Source organism: Bubalus kerabau, chromosome 19 (genome assembly GCF_029407905.1).
Source record: "Bubalus kerabau isolate K-KA32 ecotype Philippines breed swamp buffalo chromosome 19, PCC_UOA_SB_1v2, whole genome shotgun sequence".
Taxonomy (NCBI): domain Eukaryota; kingdom Metazoa; phylum Chordata; class Mammalia; order Artiodactyla; family Bovidae; genus Bubalus; species Bubalus kerabau.
This window is the reverse complement of record NC_073642.1, coordinates 47,590,252-47,609,563: the sequence shown is the minus strand read 5'-3', so window position 1 is coordinate 47,609,563 and position 19,312 is coordinate 47,590,252. Positions and strand designations below refer to the sequence as shown.

The 19,312-nt window shown below is 39.2% G+C and overlaps 1 protein-coding gene across 2 annotated transcripts in view; it reads left to right on the top strand.

Annotated features, from left to right (window-relative positions):
- SLC25A21 (solute carrier family 25 member 21) overlaps window positions 1-19,312 on the top strand; it is a 521,296-nt gene that overhangs the window by 285,509 nt on the left and 216,475 nt on the right. The gene's annotated exons all lie outside the window — the stretch shown is intronic.

Genomic DNA, 19,312 nt, shown 5'->3' with positions numbered 1-19,312 from the left:
TCCCAACCCTTCATTTTTCACTATGCATGTTCAATTTTTATAGGCGCTCTTCCTCCTTATGTTTCAGAGAAAAGTCAGCCTTATGCAATCTCTTGTAACCTATGAAATTTGAGAAAAACACTATCCTATATTTCACAATTCTCTTACTTTAAAAAGTAACAATTTTCACTCAGAATAAAACTAGGAGGCTCTCTTGAGTTGCTGATTCACTTTGAGTTTTCCCAAATAATATGTCAACAATCTATTTCTCTGTACCTATTGACTTGTGTATGGCCAAATTATGAGTCATGGTCCAAACTTCCCCTTGGCTAAAATGGCTTTTCCTCAGTTGCATCACTTGCCTCTTTTTTCTGGATCTTTTAATCACATCATGGGTCTTGCCCTTCAATATTCCTGTTAGAGCCCATTCTTTCAAAGGACAAGAATTCACTAATAGAAAAAGCAGTGTGTTTGGAAATTATAGACATTTTGTCTTCAACTACCTGAATGTCTATCCTGACTATTCTATACTTGAAGTTTGAAAGGACTTTATAAGAACAAAAAAGGGAGCAGGAGGCACCTTATATATTTTCAAAGCAGAATGATTATGCTTGGTTAAGATTTAGAGTTAACATCTAAAGCCTAGGGATATTTATGATGTGGCCAGTCAGTCCAAAGAGAGGAACAGGAGAGCCAGATTCAACTCTGGGAGTGGTATGGGGTGGTGGCACATATCCCTGTACTCAGCTCCAGCCACTTGCAGCCTTGCAGAAAGATGATTCAGGGCTGCCAGATATTTCAGTTTCTCAAATCACCTGGAAGTCTGATTTTCTTATATGTGAAAACTTCTGATAGGTACATGTTGGCAACCCAATTCATTTTAAGAAAGAACACTATGTGAACTGAACAAGGCACATCTGTAGACTATTTTATGGAGGTAGTGCCTCAATCTTCTTTTCAGCGCTTACTGCTTGGGCAAGCTATGACATGGCTTTCAAAAAGTACACGGAAGATTTTGAGTGGGTGACACCGTGTCATCAGAAATGGTAGCACAAACTGATTTAAAAAATAGTGACAGCAAAGTTAGGAAGAACAAATGCTTGTATGGTGATATCTTACTGTGTGCTTGCATACTCTCATTTAGAGGAGTGCTCAGGACAACCCTGCTGGGCTATAAGGACTATTATTTTTATTTCCATTTTACAGAGGAGGGTATTGAAGCTCAATGAGAGGTTCTTAATCATTTAAGGATGAAGAATCTTTGGAGAAATTGTTGAAAGTCACAGACTTCTCTTGCTATAAAATTGAACATTAAAATAAAAACTTAGCTCATAATTTCTGGGAGGTCATGCACACCTTCCTCATTCCAAAGTCCAACCACAGAACCCCTGGAATAAGTGTTCTGTGAAACTTGATACACAGTTCAAACCTAGGTCTTCAGAGCGCTGTGTGTGTCTGTCTTTTTCTATTACCTGATGCTTCCTTCCTTAGAGAAGCAAATAATTGAGAGAGCAGCCCCCAGAGTAGAGCCTGCCCAGGCTGAAGAATCAGTTGCAAGCCACCACCGCTGGAATGTTTGGACTCTGAGATGAGGCTGGGACTGGGGAGGAAGACACCAGCAGTTAGAACCCTCCTCACCATAGTCTCTGGAAAACTTCTCAGTGTTCTCTAAGACATCTCAGAGTTACAAATAGTAACAGCAACAGTAAGAGTGGCCACTACTCACCCCATGCTTGTGATATGCCAGGCACTGTGCTGAGTGATGAAGTCAGTACAGTTTTTACCTCCATCACACAGATTAAAGAAACTGCTAAAACAAGACGATCATCCTGACTCTGGCTCTGACACCATTAACGTCTCTGCTGTACTGCTGTTCATTGTAGAGTGAGCATATGAGGGAGTGGAAGGTGCAGGGGAGGATGCTTTATTCTGTCATCATTCTTTAGATACGTGTGTGTGTTAGTTGCTCAGTCGTGTCTGACTCTTTGCAGCCCCATGGACTGTAGCCCACCAGGCTCCTCTGTCCATGGAATTCTCTAGGCAAGAATATTGGAGTGGGTTGCCATTTCCTCATCCAAAGGGTCTTCCCAACCCTTCATCTCCTGCATTGCAGGCAGATTCTTTACTGAGTCATCAGGGAACCCCTCTTGAGATATATGACCATACAAAAATTCCTGAAAGGTTGTTTTTCCTTTTAAGACACAATGATTTTTTTCCAGATAGCATGGGCTTAAAGAAAAATATTGTGCATTTAAGAAGATAAAGGAAAAACTTTAATTATACCCAGTCTGGTGGGAATTTTCATACACACACACACACACACACACACACACTGCTGTTCAGTCACTCAGTCATGTCCAGCTATTTGTGACCCCATGACTGCAGTACGCCAGGCTTCCCTGTTCTTCACCATCTCTCAGAGCTTGCTCAAACTCATGTCTATTGAGTCAGTGATGCCATCCAACCATCTCATCCTCTGTCATTCCCCTGACATATATATAATCAGTCATTGCTAAACCCTGTTCAGCTGCCAAAATCAGTGATAAACTGTATTATCTTCAGTGTCCCTTAAAGGCCAGTGGTACCAAATTCATTTACAACTGAACTGAGTATCCAGTATTTCTAAACATTTGGGGAAATAATGCATATTAGATTTAATTTATTCCATTTTCATATATAGCATTATATGAGTCATGTAAAATGGGATACTTGCCAAATTAAAGTGAGGAGATGCCAAGAATAAATAACTTACACAAGATACAGAGTTAATCATGTTTTTATGTGGAAAACTTCATTACTCAAGAGTACATCACCTTAAAAGAAGTGCATAGCTTTTACTGAGTTATATAAACCCCTGTTAAATGGATAATCTTGGAGTTTATGTAACTAGAATGATATTTGTTACACACAGAGTATATAGATTAATTTGCTATGTGGATGATATTTGAAATAGCAACTTAAGCTTCAAATAAACATCCAAAATGGAGAATTTGAATTAAAAAAAAATCTTTTATTGTTATTTAAATGATGGGAAACATAGTCAAATTTTTTGTACCTTTATATACTTAGGAGTAATTTTCACTTAAAAAATTTAGACTTAAAAGCAAGATTTTATATTGGGAATCCAGTTTAAGTTCAGCTAACTCTCTATTGACAATTGTTAAATATTACAATTCCCCATTAACTGGTACTCTAGTATTCAAAACTAAAATAAAAATGGATATTTTATGGTTTCTTAAAACCTAGTGAGATTCTAAAAGTATGTGGTTTATCTTAGTAGTAATAGTAATATTTTATAAAATTCTATTTATTTTTAAATACACAACTATGTGCAATGTATATGTTTATGAAATTAGTTTTAACAGTACATCTCATCCCCTAACCTTTCTAGATAATATTTTACTATGATTCAAGTTAGCTCAAATACATCATTGTATTGCCTTTGTCCCGTATTAGTTAAGATTACTAATCCTGTGTAATTTACACCACTATAAATGTTTGTTAGCCCTCACTTCTTACTTTTCACGTTTATTTAACTTCTGCTGCTTTTATGTTTATCCAACTTCCTTTGGATCATATAAAAGATTATCTCAATCTCAATTTTTTATGAGAGAAAAGGCATGCGATGTGTCTTTAGCTTATCACAGATCCATTTCTAAAACTTGCAAATTAATCTGTTTCCTTTCTTGTCATTCTTTCCTCTTCTCCCTGTTTCCTGCCTTAGTGGTCAGTGCCGCCTGAGTTTTTCTTTGGATTTCCATCTCATGATCTAATGCCTTAGGTGCTTTCTTTTTTCCATGAGGCAATGTTTGCACACAGCTGCTCTGTAATGTATAGCATATATTGGCTTGAGAATGGAAATTTCACTTCTGTAAAGTGGTTTGGGATACACTTTTGTGCAAGATGCTATGCCAAACTGAATTGTGGATTGTAACATGCAGCCAAAGTTACCTCTGTTTGCCCCTCCAGGAAGCAGTGTGCAGTTTTAATAACCATGATGCCCTATTGCAATGACTTCCAGAGTTATTATGTAAACCTTTCAAGCAGGGCTTATGTCTTCCCTATTTCTTCACAACTTTCCTATACAAAAAATACTTTCTAAATGACAGGTTTAGGTGAGCTGGGCCTTATCCACAAGTTAACATCTTATGCGGTATATGTATATTAAAACTTGAGCCATTTCATTTTCTTTCCAAGTTTGCTAATCTCACAGGAATATAGAATAACCAAACCATAAACCTGGGCTCCTAATAGAAAAGTGTTTTTTGAAATGAAGTGCAATTAATTAGTCCCAGTACTGTTGTTACTGGATGGTCAGCAGTGTGGAAAATAAGTCAGTTAATTAGGATTAAAACTTAATTATTTAGATAAGGAAGCAGCTAGAGTGTTGTTTAAACATTCCAAACCCACTCTTATTTTCCAAAGCACAAATAAAAAGATGTTACAAAGAGATTTTAAAACTCTGAAATTCTCTTTTCTATAGCCCTCCATCCAGGGGTTCACATGTGACCAGATCCCCACCAATCAGATGTCCAAACCTCCTTCCCACAGCTATTGGCCCAGGGACTCACATGTGACCGAAGTGAGGTCTATCAGAGCCCTCCCTGGACCTTTCTGTTGAGCCAGCAGGGAAGTGTCCTGCTTGCTTCCTGCATCTGAAAGGTGACAGGATGGGAATCAGGGGCTCTCAGAGGCAGTATACCTCTCTGTGTTAGGAAACCTCTGTAGCAGGAGTGAATAAAGACAAGCAGAGGCAAGCAGATGAGGGAAGGGGAGAGAAAGTCTTAGAGCCAAGCATCCCTGCCATTGCCGTCATTTCAATTATGAGCCAATGAATTCCCTTTTTGTGTTTAAGCTGATTTATGTTGAATTTTGACTTAAACAACCAAAAGAGCCCTGACAAATGATTTTGGTTGGAACTGACTACCTGCATGAATAAAAAGCATTGTTTCTCTCACACCAACTCTCCTGCCTTTTCACTGGTAAGGTAAAATGGAAAATGTGAACTCTGTGTTTGTTCATCCTGGAAAACACCACTTTAAAACACAAATGACTCCTTGTAGGAGTATCTTTCAAACTGCGTGAAACAAATATTGAATAAATTAAACTGCAATGGAGAAAACAGTATTGCTTCATTTATTGAACAATGGCATTTTAGATTCTGTGCTCATTTTAATAATTGTACTGTGGTCTAATTGGACCCATATCTTCCATATTAACTTTTAATCTCATGCTCTTAAATTCATTTTCAATGATGAGTGCTCCAAAACCCATTCCAAGGCAAGAGAAAGCCTTAGGTGTAGCCTGAGTAAACCTGTAATTTCACTTGGCTTCCCAGGTGGCACAGTGGTAAGAATCTCCCTGACAGTGAAGGAGATGAGGGTTCAATTCCTGCTTTGGGAAGATCCCCTGGTGTAGCAAATGGCAACCCATTCCAATATTTTTGACTGGAAAATTCCATGGACAGAGGAACCTGATGGGCTACAGTCCATGGGATTGCAAAGAGTCAGACACAACTTAGCATGGGCATGTGCGCACACACACACAGACACACACATACACACACTCTGTAATTTCACAGTGTTGGTCTTGACACACTTCATAATATCATTTTTCGTCTTCCTTGGAAACAGGGGAATCCTCTCTCCTCATTGGTTGTAAGCTGAATTTAGTTCAGAAAAGGTGCCATTTATGAATTCATAATATAGCTAGCAACTATATTGATGTTGATGCTATTTGATTTGGCATTTGTATGTGTCAGGGCTTCCCCAGTGGCTGAGTGATAAAAAATCCGCCTGTAGTGCAAAAGATGCCAGAGACTCAGATTTGATCCTTGGGTTGCGAAGATCCTCTGGAGCAGAAAATAGCAATGCACTCCAGTATTCTTGCCTGGAAAATCCCATGGACAGAGGAGCCTGCTGGGCTGCAGTTCATGGAGTCACGATTCAGACGTGACTGAGTGACTTAAACCACCACAACCATATGTCAGGGTAAAGCTTAACTGCTGTATCAGAGAGACCCAACCATTCAGCAGCTTAAAGAATGAACTATTTCTCTTTCATGTGACAGTTCTGATGGTAATAGTTCAGTTCATCAGGGAGTCTTTGCTCCTCATAGTCACTCTGGGACACGGGTCCCTTCCAGTGGTTGCTCTGCCATCCCCTAGGGCACTGTCTGGTCATCTGTAAGGTATAACTTCAGTTACTACCACCCTGAAGTTCTAATTAGTGGGAAGAGGAAATTAGATAGGAGAGAGGCATACTCATGGTCTTATGCACTCTGCTTCTCACATGCCATGGATGAAGAATTTAGTCACATGGTCACACACAAAAGATGCTGGGAACTGCCATATTTATGAGATATCATGGATCATGGTATCAAGAAAGAGAAATTGGATTTTGGTGGAGCTTAGGTATTGTTTCCAGAGATCTTTTACGCTTTTAGATTGTGCCACTGTTTCACATGTCCACTTATCACATGCATTACTTTGGTGCATAAGAAAAACAAATAAGGACATTGATCCTTGGAGCACCAAAGTAGCACATGAAGAAATTTTATTTGTCTGTTTTCAGACTTTTTAGACAACCTGAGAATTCCAGGGTAGATTGTCATGGTTTTAATTTTCATCCATCAAGAGATTCTTTTAGTGAGGATGCATTTTAAATTGCTTGGCAAAAAGTTAGGGACTGCCTTCTCTAAAAAAGATGATTCATTTTAAAAATCTTTCATTAATTGCTATGTAACTTTGCTTTTGAACTGTGGTGTTGGAGAAGACTCTTGAGAGTCCCTTGGACTGCAAGGAGATCCAACCAGTCCATCCTAAAGGAAATCAGTCCTAAATATTCATTGGAAGGATTGACACTGAAGCTGAAACTCCAGTACTCTGGCCACCTGATGCAAAGAACTGACTCATTGGAAAAGATCCTGATGCTGGGAAAGATTGAAGGCAGGAGGAGAAGGGGACGACAGAGGATGAGATGGTTGGATGGCATCACTGACTCGATGGACATGAGTTTGAGTAAGCTCTGGGAGTTGGTGTTGGACAGGGAAGCCTGGCATGCTGCAGTCCATGGGGTCACAAAGAGTCGGACATGACTTAGCGACTGAACTGAACTGAACTTTGCTTAAGAATAAGAATATGAATGTGTCCTTTTACTTTCTTTTTTTACTTTTTGTCCATTTTTACTTGAGGACTTAATACTGCAGATTCAAAATTTCTTAAAGTAGTTTCATTGGGTTCGTGACCCATCTTTAGAGGCCTATGTTTATTTGTATAATTATTTTAGTTGATGTTTCCAATTTTCTACGTTTCTATATGATGTAATTTGGCCATTAAGTATATTAACTGCTTAAGGTATACACATTTTGGTACATTATCAGATCTTAGTTAAATATTTGCCAAACCATAAACCCAAGGAAACCTTGAAGATTAAAACTAAACAAAGAGAATATCTGCTGAATCTAGTTCAGGGAATAGTGAACATCCTTCAGTGTATTTGTTCTTTACATACTTGGTATTACTCAATAATATGACCAACAGTTTGTTCATTCAACATTTTTATTCTGTATATAGATGGTATACTGTAACTTGTGCTAGATACTGGAGACACTGAGGAAGAAAAACAAGCTATTTAGTTACTATGTATTCATAAAAACAGGAACTTAGTAGTTATCTCAGTGTTAACTCCACCTCTTATCCCTCTAACGCTTTCCTCTAGTATCCTGACTCCAACAGGACTAGCAAGCCTATGCTCTTTCCACCATATCCTCATCCCCATTCATCTTCACTTCCCTCTACTCAGCTTAAGTTCCAGAGTCAACCATTATAATCAATTCCTGGCACACATTCTTTTCGTTGCCCTGTCACTTCCTCATATTCACTTGACAAAACCTCATTCTGGTTTGCCTATTCTGCCTGCACACACACAGCCAAAACATGGCTACCGAAAATGACACTAAGTCATGACCTCTGACCTCAAGCATACCCTCAGTGCTGCCTCGTAATCATACTACTCTATGTTTCCCCATCCATCCCTTTCCTCACTCCTACTGACAACTATCTCATACCTTCTCTCTGCTTTCTCCAACATCCCCTTCCTTATTCTCACTCTCGGTTGATGACCTTGCTTCCTGAGAAAATGGAAAACGGAAGCGAGCAGAAGAGAACCAACACCTAGAACTATGCTAGGATAACTAACACAGTATGCACTCAGAAAAATTTGATGAATGAAAACCCTCCTGATCGTGTACTTGTCTGGCTCCCAGAAAACTGGGGTTAAGCGCATTTAATGTTATACAGTAGCAAAGACACATACCACAGTGCTTGTTTGGATGGAAGCCATGGAGGCAGATATTGTTTCTAGTGAGTTAGTAAGTTAAGCATATTAGCTGATATCAAACATTGATTATTATTTAGATTATATTTTTGTGAGTAGTAATATATTCAGTGCTATTACAATTAAATATTTGTGTTATAAAATCTATCTGCCATCATGTTTATGTAATGTCTCACACTTCAGAATCTAAATATTGTTTTTCAGTTGATACTTATTTTGCTTGAAGGGCAGTTTCATTTTTGCAAGTTTTTCATGTGGAAGTAAAGATTAGCTTAACCCATACTTAGTGAAAATTCTGTGTGATTGAACTGTATGGCTGACTACATAACTGAAAATGAATAACCTTTTTCTTTGTTCCCCATAAGCCAGACCTTGATAAAGCACATGGGCTTCCCTTGTGGCTCAGATGGTAAAAAATCTGCCTGCAATGTGGGAGACTTGGGTTTGATCCCCAGGTTGGGAAGATTCGCTAAAGAAGAGCATGGCAACCCACTCCAGTATTCTTGCCTGGAGAATCCCCATGGACAGAGGAGAGTGGCGGGCTGCAGTCCATGGGGTCACAAAGAGTTGGACATGACTGAGTGACTAAGCACATAGAGGGATTTATCTAAAATAAATCCCAGTAAGCTGGATTTCATAAAAGCATGGTACCAAGGCTGGTATGGAATAGAAGTTCAAAATAAATAATTTCTATAGCTATGGTTCTAGGTCATTTGGCAAATAAAAAGTTAAGAGCTATTACATAAAGGCAAGTGTAATTAAGTGCAAAACACTTGGCTATATATTAATTAAGGTAATAGTGGCGCATATTTTGACAGTTCTAAGTCTCTTACTCTATCAAGATGAGCAATGAGATTGCAAGAAGTAGTACTAATTCTTCCTGTTTCTGGACTCCTATCCAGTGACTGAGGTGAAACTGTCTTTAAAGTAACATTTTCCCTTCTCTCTTTTAAGATGCTCATACCCTTGGAAGAGGGCAGGGGAAGGAAGCGGAAGCTGTTTTCCTGAAAGACTGTTGCACTCATTACGAAATCTCTATGTGGCCTAAGTATTGGGAAAACAGCATTGTGAATCACATGTGTGGTCAGTTTGGTGGGTTGGATGGTTTTCTTGGGTATCAATTCCTAAGGATTTCTTTAAAAATTCTGGCATAATATCATAATTTTATTGTTAAATTATCATGAACAGAGAATATGGGCTAAAGGATGGAACCCTTGGAAATTTGTGACAAGCAGAGTTAAAGAAGTTGTTGCTGTTGTTTAGTCCCTAAGTCATGTCCGACTCTTTGCAACCCCATGGACTGTAACCCACCAGGCTTCTCTGTCCATGGGGTTTCCCAGGCAAGAATATTGGAGTGGGTTGCCCTTTCTTCCTCCAGAGGATCTTCCCGACCCAAGGATCAAATCCAAGTCTCCTGCATTGGCGAGCAGATTCTTTACCATTGAGCCACCAGGGAAGCCCCTGAGTTAAAGAAGTACTGGTAATTAAAAACTCTCCATATACTATACTTTTAAAATTATTTGAACCTAATATAGATAACATTGGAGAAGGAAATGGCCGCCCACCCCAGTGTTCTTGCCTGGAGAATCCCATGGACTGAGGAGCCTCAAGGGCTGCAGTCCCTGGGGTCACAAGGAATTGGACACAACTGACCAACTAGGCAATAAAGGTAACAGACTTTGTAGTTGGATTTGGGCAGTGTTGGTCTGGTAAGTGTTTAATAACTGGCTCTCTAGAAAACAAACAAAAACTCTGATTTGTACCTTTTGGTATTTTCCTTAGTGTAAATACTCCTACCATGGGCAGTTTCATGCTACCACCATGATGCCACTGAATGCGTGGTTGGGAAGAGAGGCTTAGCATCTGGCTGGTAAGGGCCAGCTTTACTACAGAACTGGAGGAGTGAGCAGGGAGGGCCTGAGCTCTGTTGCTGAGTCTTGTGACAAATAGAAAGATCCTTCTTTCCAGGCAGTTCAATAATAGAAGGAAGGAAGACCAACTGTGAGGAAGTTATCAAACTTTTGAAGAGGCTGGAATTTAATTATTTCAACCACTAAAAATAAAGGATAATTATGTGATGTAAGTGCTAATTGTTGCTACAATGGCAGCCATATTAATTATAGTACATAAATGTATTAAATCAACATGCTGTACACCTTAAATTTACATAATGTCATATGTCAAATATATTTCAATTTCAAGAAAAAAGAAATTCTGAGGCAAAGCAATATGTCTTCTTTGTGACTGATAGAGAAGTCCCCAGAATTGGTCAAGTCTCTTCTGAATGAAAAGAGAGGTCCTGGCACTCAGCAGATAGAGTGGAGTCCTAATTTCTACAACTACCCTTCTGCATGTTGATAGACTTCCAATGTTGAAATGCTAGTCACAGTGAACATTTTTTTCACTCTGGATACACAAAATACATTGCAACTTTTTCCGAAGTGTATATATATTATATACACATGCAATCGTGAAACAAGTGATACGTCTGTTTCTCTTCACATTTCCTTCACTTTAAAGACATTTTGTGTGTATGTGTGTGCTCAGTCACTTCAGTTGTGCCCAACTCTTTGCAACCCTACGGACTGTAGCGTACCCTGGTCCTTTGTCCACGGGATTATCCAGGCAAAAATATTGGAGCGGGTTGCCATGCCCTCCTCCCAGGGATCGTCCCAACCCAGGGATTGAACCTCTTGTATCTACTGCATTAGCAGGTGGGCTCTTTACAACTAGCACCACCTGAGAAGCCCTTAAAGGCATTTAATACACTTCTTGAGGAATTTCTGAGAAATAACTCCAGAAAGAATAAAGAGACAGAGCCAAGGCAAAAACAATACCCAGTTGTGGATGTGGCTGGTGATAGAAGTAAAGTCCAATGCTGTAAAGAGCAATATTGCATAGGAACCTACAGGTTATATCCATGAATCAAGGAATTGGAAGTGGTCAAACAGAAGATGGCAAGAGTAAACGTTGACATTTTAGGAATCAGCTAACTAAAATGGACTGGAATGGGTGAATTTAAGTCAGATGACCATTATATCTACTACTGTGGGCAAGAATCCCTTAGAAGAAATGGAGTAGACATCATAGTCAACAAAAGAGTCCAAAATGCAGTACTTGGATGCAATCTCAAAAGCAACAGAATGATCTCTGTTCATTTCCAAGGTAAACAATTCAATATCACAGTAATCCAAGCCTATCCCCCTTCAGTAATGCTGAAGAAGCTGAAGTTGAATGGTTCTATGAAGACCTAAAAGATGTTCTAGAACTAACACCGCCAAAAGATGTCCTTTTCATCATACGGGACTGGAATGCAAAAGTAGGAAGTCAAGAGATATCTGGAGTGACAGGCAAATTTGGCCTTGGAGTACAAAATCAAGCAGGGCAAAGGCTAACAGAGTTTGGTGAAGAGAATGCACTGGTCATAGCAAACACCCTCTTCCAACAACACAAGAGAAGACTCCACACATCGACATCACCAGATGGTCGATACTGGAGTCACATTGATTATATTCTTTCCAGCCAAAGATGGAGAAGCTCTATCCAGTCAGCAGAAACAAAACTGGCAGCTGACTGTGGCTCAGATCATGAACTCCTTATTGCCAAATTCAGACTTAAATTGAAGAAATTAGGAGAAACCACTAGACCTCTCAGGTATGACCTAAATCAAATCCCTTACGATTGTGCAGTGGAAGTGACAAATAGATTCAAGGGATTAAATCTGATAGAATGCCTGATGAACTATGGATGGAGTTTCATGACATTGTACAGGAGGCAGTGATCAAGACCATCCCCCAAGAAAAAGAAATGCAAAAAGGCAAAATGGTTGTCTGAGTAGGTCTTACAAATAGCTGTGAAAAGAAGAGAAACTAAAGGCAAAGAAGAAATAAAAAGATATACCCATTTGAATGCAGAGTTCCAAAGCATAGCAAGGAGAGAAAGAAAAGCCTTTGTCAGTGATCAGTGCAAAGAAATAGAGGAAAACAATAGAATGGTAAAGATGAGAGATCTTTTCAAGAAAATTAGAGATACCAAGAGAACATTTCATGGAAGATGGGCACAATAAAAGACAGAAATGGTATGGACCTAACAGAAGCCAAAGATATTAAGAAGAGGTGGCAGGAATACACAGAAGAACTGTACAAAAAAGATCTTCATGACCCAGAAACCACAATGCTGTGATCACTCACCTAGAGCCAGACATCCTGAAATGTGAAGTCAAGTGGGCCTTAGGAAGCATCACTACGAACAAAGCTTAGTGGAGGTGATGGAATTCCGGTTGAGCTATTTCAAATCCTAAAAGATGATGCTGTGAAAGTGCTACACTCAATATGCCAGCAAATTTGGAAAAGTCAGCAGTGGCCACAGGACTAGAAAAGGTCAGTCTTCATTCCAATCCCAAAGAAAAGCCATGCCAAAGAATGCTCAAACTACCGCACAATTGCACTCATCACACGCTAACAAAGTAATGCTCAGAATTCTCCAAGCCAGGCTTCAGCAGTATGTGAACTATGAGCTTCCAGATGTTCAAGCTGGATTTAGAAAAGGCAGAGGAACCAGAGATCAAATTGCCAACATCCGTTGGATCATCGAAAAAGCAAGAGAGTTCCAGAAAAACATCTACTTCTGCTTTATTGACTACACCAAAGCCTTTGACTGTGTGGGTCACAACAAATTGCAGGAAACTCTTTAAGAGATGGGAGTACCAGACCACCTAACCTGCCTCCTGAGAAATCTGTATGTAGGTCAAGAAGCAACAGTTAGAAGTGGACATAGAAAAACAGACTGGTTCCAAATCAGGAAAGGAGTACGTCAAGGCTGCATATTGTAACCCTGCTTATTTAACTTATATATAGAGTACATCATGCAAAATGCCAGGCTGGATGAAGCACAAGCTGGAATCAAGATTGCCAGGATAAATATTAACCCCAGATATGCAGATGGCACCACCCTTATGGCAGAAAGCAAAAAAGAACTAAAGAGCCTCTTGATGAAAGTGAAAGAGAGTGAAAAAATTGGCTTAAAACTCAACATTCAGGAAACTAAAATCATGGCATCCGTTCCAATCACTTCATGGCAAATAGATGGGAATTAGTGGAAACAGTGGCAGACTTTATTTTGGGGGGCTCCAAAATCACTGCAGATGGTGACTGCAGCCATTAAAAGATGCTTGCTCCTTGAAAGAAAAGCTATGACCAACCTAGACAGCATATTAAAAAGCAGAGACTACTTTGCCGACAAAGGCTCATCTAGTCAAAGCTAAGTTTTTTCCAGTAGTCATGTATGGATATAAGAGTTGGACCATAAAGAAAGCTGAGCACTGAAGAATTAATGCTTTTGAACTGTGGTGTTGGAGAAGACTCTTGAGAGTCCCTCAGACTGCAAGGAGATCTAATCCATCCATCCTAAAGGAAATCAGTCCTGAATATTGGAAGGACTGATGTTGAAGCTGAAATTCCAATACTTTGGCCACCTGATGCAAGGAACTGACTCACTAGAAAAGACCCTGATGCTGGGAAAGATTGAAGGTGGGAGGAGAAGACAACAGAGGATGAGATGGTTGGATGGCTTGAGATGAGATGGCCATCACTGACTTGATGGCCATGAGTTGAGTAAGCTCTGGAAGTTGGTAATGGACAGGGAGGCCTGGCGTGCTGCAGTCCATGGGGCCACAGAGTTGGAGAAGACTGAGCGACTGAACTGAACTGAACTGGGGTATTTTACCATCTGCCAGCCTAATCCACAGCTTGCTTTTCCCCTGGTGTTTCTCATTGCATTACTCATTGTATTAAGGCCCATATATAGCAGTTAACTTTCCATAAAAGACCAACAACATATCTGAAAATTGAACCACTTACCTAAGTGCACTTGGAGCTTACTTGGGGTCTAATATAAAGTTTAATAGCAAGTAAAGGAAAATAAAAGGATAGCTTCCATTGAATTAAAAAAGCAAACAATAATTTTAAAATATATTACATTGAGCTGAAATTGAGTTTAGTAAAAACTTTGCTTACAAGTGAGATTTTCATTAGTTTAATAATTCTCAGCTTTTCTGTCCTTTCATTCAAAGTGTGCTTTTTAAAAACCCACTTGTTTTTAAGCTCTGCCTCAACTTTTCTTCCTTCCTTGTACATTCTCTATCATAATTTCATATAATGTATGTATATGTTTATAACTCTGAAATATATTTTCCTATATTCTGAAGTCGATGAAATAATAAACTTTATGAGAGCAAGAAGTTTATGCCAAGGAAGTTACTGCACTCCCTTTAGATTTGTGCTAATGACCATTGCTTGGAGTTAGTTTCTTTAGAAAAATACAAACTAATAGTAAACTTCCATGATAATATTTGCTCAGAATTTTCAAGGAAGTCTGTGGCTTGCCCAAAAGCTTAACTTTTAACAACATCTTTCAAACCTGCGAAATTACATTGCCTATTTAGCCAATTCAGTGTGCATAATATTAATTTACTATGCCACAAAGGTAGTACGCTTTAACTGTTATTAGGGGAAAGTATTTATTTGATTTCCCTTTATGAGTCTCACATTGCTTATAATTCAGTATGGCTACCACATTTTCTGGGCAGGCTATCAAATAGGATGTTGTAATGATTTGCTTGACTAGTAAAATAGATGAAAAAATATTAGTTCTGTCTGTAGCTGTTCTCTTTTTGAATTTCAGATTTGCACAGTTTGAGACCATTTATTCCTCGTGGTTTTCTTTAAATTTTTTTTTAAATTCTTTTATATTTTAAAGAGTTAAAGATGTCACACAAAATCAGGGTAATGGTTAGGGTACTATGATTTCAGAGGACAAAATAGAAGACAAATTTTATTTTAAAATGCTTGGGCTATAGTACAATGCAAAATTTTTGGCTTTGGTAAAAGGAAAACATAGGTCTTACTTGTAACTGACATCTTGGGATGCTTGAATGCTTCAGTTCTCTCTCTGCAGTACTATCCCTTTTCATCTTCATGAAGATGTTAAGATGTTTTCTGATTCATAAAAAGTTACTTAACAAAATTATCTTTGGAATAATCCATTCTACTTAGAGGATACATACAAACTCAGAGTGTTTCAGTAGACTAACTTTCTATATTATACATTATCATGGATTTCTTGAATAACGGGATGAAGTTCTCTTTATGTACACTAAATTCTTAAAACTTCATCGTCTACATATTGTTGTAAAGGAGACCCATCATTGTGGCGGTTTATTATTTTATATAATCCGTTTCTTTTTTCAACAAATCTTTATCAAGCAACTACTAGGTTTCAGGTATATTTTAGGTACTTAATGCATATTGGTGGACAATGCAGACAAAGATATCTGCCCTGGTGAATCTTATATTCTACTGGAAAAGACAGGAAACAATAAATATAAAAAAAGAAGTAAATAATGTATTATGTTCAAAGTTGATAAGTACTTTGGCAAGAGGAAAAAACAGAGCAGCAAGACGTGTTTTTTTGTTTGTTTGTTTTTTGATGCTGGGATAGGAAGGAGCAGACCTCTGTATTAGAGTGGTCAGATTACTCAGTGACCACGTGAAGGAAGTTGGCCACATAGAATCTGAGGGAGGAGCATTCCAGGCAGAGGGAATGGCTAGCACAAAGGCTGAAAGCTGAGACTGTCTTGGCATGTTTGGGAAACAGCAGAGGCCACTGTGGCCAGAGTAGAATTAGTGAGGGGAGAATAGTAGGAGAGTTGCTGAGGGAAGTAGTGCAGGCCTGGATTATGCATGGCCTTTCTGTGAGTGAGATGGGAGTCGTTGCTGACCAGAGGGATGACATGAAATGACTTACATGTTAAAAAGGATCACTCGGTCTGTTGGGTGAGAACAGATGGAAGGGGTCAAAGGTAGATGAAGGGAAACCTGTTAATGAGGTGCTGCAGTTAATCAGCTGAGAATTGATGACCATAACTTAACTAGAAAAGGGTCAAGAGTACAGGCAGTAGAGGAAGTGAGAGATGGTAGAAGTCTGTTTGTATTTTGAAGTAGAGCCAATGGATTAGAAGAGAATTTTGAGAGAAAGAGGAGTCCACAGTGATTCTAAGGTTGAACAGGTTGGTTTTTGTTTTGTTTATTTTATTTTGTTTTATTGAATAGGGGTGTTGGGGAAGGAGTTCAGTTTTACTCATGTGAATTTTGAGAAAGTTGTTAGATATCTAAACAGAGACATCAGATAGACAATCAGATACTTAAGTCTAGACTTTGAAAGAGAAGTCTGTACTGGACATGTATTGGGCAAGTTGTTAGCATATAGATGATAATTAAAACCATGAATTAGAATGAGATCACCAAGGGAGTGAGTGTAGATGGAGAACTTATGAGTGAATTTCATGTATTTGACATGATTTACTCAGTGGGCTTGTGAAGTTAAATACACCCTCTTCTCAAAGAACTCATGATTTGTATTTGACTGTACATTTTCATAAATGCAGGAGATGCTATTCATATAGACAGTAGTGTCTGGAGATGAATATTGCAATGGCCAATATGGGGATGCAGGGAGCAGTGTGGAGAGTCAGTTCTGTATTTCTGTATGTTAGTGGCCATCAGTTCAGTTCAGTTCAGTCGCTCAGTCGCGTCCAACTCTTTGTGACCCCATGAACCACAGCATGCCAGGCCTCCCTGTCCATCACCAACTCCTGGAGTTTACCCATACTCATGTCCATTGAGTCAATGATGCCATCCAACCATCTCATCCTCTGTCATCCCTGTCTCGTCCTGCCCTCAATCTTTTCCAGCATCAGGGTCTTTTCCAATGAGTCAGCTCTTCACATCAGGTGGCCAAAGTATTGGAGTTTCAGCTTCAGCATCAGCCCTTCCAATGAACACCCAGGACTGATCTCCTTTAGGATGGACTGGTTGGATCTCCTTGCAGTCCAAGGGACTCTCAAGAGTCTTCTCCAACACCACAGTTCAAAAGCATCAATTCTTCAGTGCTCAGCTTTCTTTATAGTCCAACTCTCACATCCATACATGACCACTGGAAAAACCATAGCCTTGACTAGACATGTTAATGGCCATAACATGATACAATAAATGCTATTCTTGATATATGTAGTAGAGTTGTAATATAATATAATATTAATAATGTAAAATGTAATAGAATTGGTATATGTCATGGGATTGTAGAGAAAGGAAATGTGATTTGACTCAATGATAAGAAGGTGGAGTTAAATTTAGAAGACTCTGTTCTCAAACAATGTATCTTAGAACAGATTAATATATAGTAACATTGTGTGTAGTTAAAATCAAAATTAAGGCCTGAACTGATGGATCACTTGACATTATCTTTTAATAACCTACATTCAGGTCCACCTTTGGGCACCTAGTTTGTCTTCCGAGATCCCCTATCCTATTGCTAAAAAGGCTACCAAAGCCCGTTGTAGCACTGTTCATGGCTGAAGGCAGAGGTGGACGAGGAAGGAAGGCACAGGAATGACAACAGGACCACAGCATTCTAGCTTTCTATACGTGAGGATTCTGTTAGGAGTTAGTAGGGGTGCTGTGTCCCATAATCAGTCCATCCATGTGGTCTTGCCCTCTCCATTGTCTCTTTTCTGTGGCTTAGGTTATAAAGGAATGGTTTTAAAAAGTGGATTTTCTACTTTCTGTTTTAAGCATTATAATCTCAAAAAAAAAAAAAAAAAAGAACAAAAAAGCCACATCTTTTCTGTGAAGTGATGCCTTTCTTTAATGTGATTTTCTGTTCCCAGCTCTAAGAATACTATTGAGTCATCCACCAGTAGTTACTGGCCAAGTAGGTGAGAATTCTAAAAAATGCTTCCAGGTGAAATACACACACACACACACACACACACATATGTGAAGTGAGTGAAGTGAAAGTTGCTCAGTCATGTTTGACTCTTTATGACCCGATGGACTATACAGTTCATGGACTTCTCCAGACCAGAATACTGGAGTGGGTAGCCTTTACCTTCTCCAGGGGATCTTCCCAACCCAGAGATCAAACCCAGGTCTCCTGCATTGCAGGCAGACTCTTTACCAGCTGAGCCACAAGAGAAGCCCATATATATATATACATATTCACACACATGTATATCTTTAACATTTTTAAGTGGTCTTTACCTCATGACATCAGCCCTGTATCCTACAAATAATCTCAGTTATAAAGCACATCTAAGCCACAACTGAATTAAAATTTTACTTAAAAATTGTAAATATTTGGGACTGCCCTGGTGGTCTGGTGGCTCAGACTCCACACTCCCAATGCAGAGGGCCTGGGTTCAATGGAACAGTGATGGGGGTGTAAAGTGAATAAGGCAGATGGAATCTCTGTCCTTATGGATCTTTTTGACAAGCAAACAGTTGCAGTGCCATGTAATAACACAAGTCCAGGGTACTGCAGGAGTGCATCAAAGGGCACCTGTATCTGTTAGAATTAGGTTCAAGGACAAGTGGCACAAAACCCAAATAGCAATAGTTTAAAAGAAATAGAAAAATTTTAACATGAATATCTCGAGGTAGACCAGAACTCCATGATGTCAGACCTACTTCTGTCTTGTTGCTGTGCTCTGCGTGACCTCCAGGGCCCAAATCACCTCATTGTGCAAGGTGACTTCTCCTGCCCCAAGTCCACATTCCACCAGAAGGAAGTAGGAAACGAGAGGGGAGGAGCAGTCTCTAACTTTAAAAGACTTCCTAGAAATTGCTCAAACCACTTTCACTTACATTCCCATTGGCCAGAACTTGGTCATGTGGTGATCTAGCAGCAAGGGAGGCTGGGAAATGATGTATTTATTCTGGGCAACCAGGAAGAAAAAGAGGGTGAATGCTAGGGGACAACTAACAGTCTCTGCCTTAGGATTTCTGGGAAAATAATTGTCCAAATTGAGATCTGGGGTAAGTAGGATTCTCAGAAGTATATGTGTGTGTATCCTGACAGGAGGACAACATTCCAGAGAGAAGGAAAAGCTCAGGGAATTGAACACTGAAGAAACTGTTCTTTCACCAATCACAGTTAATCCT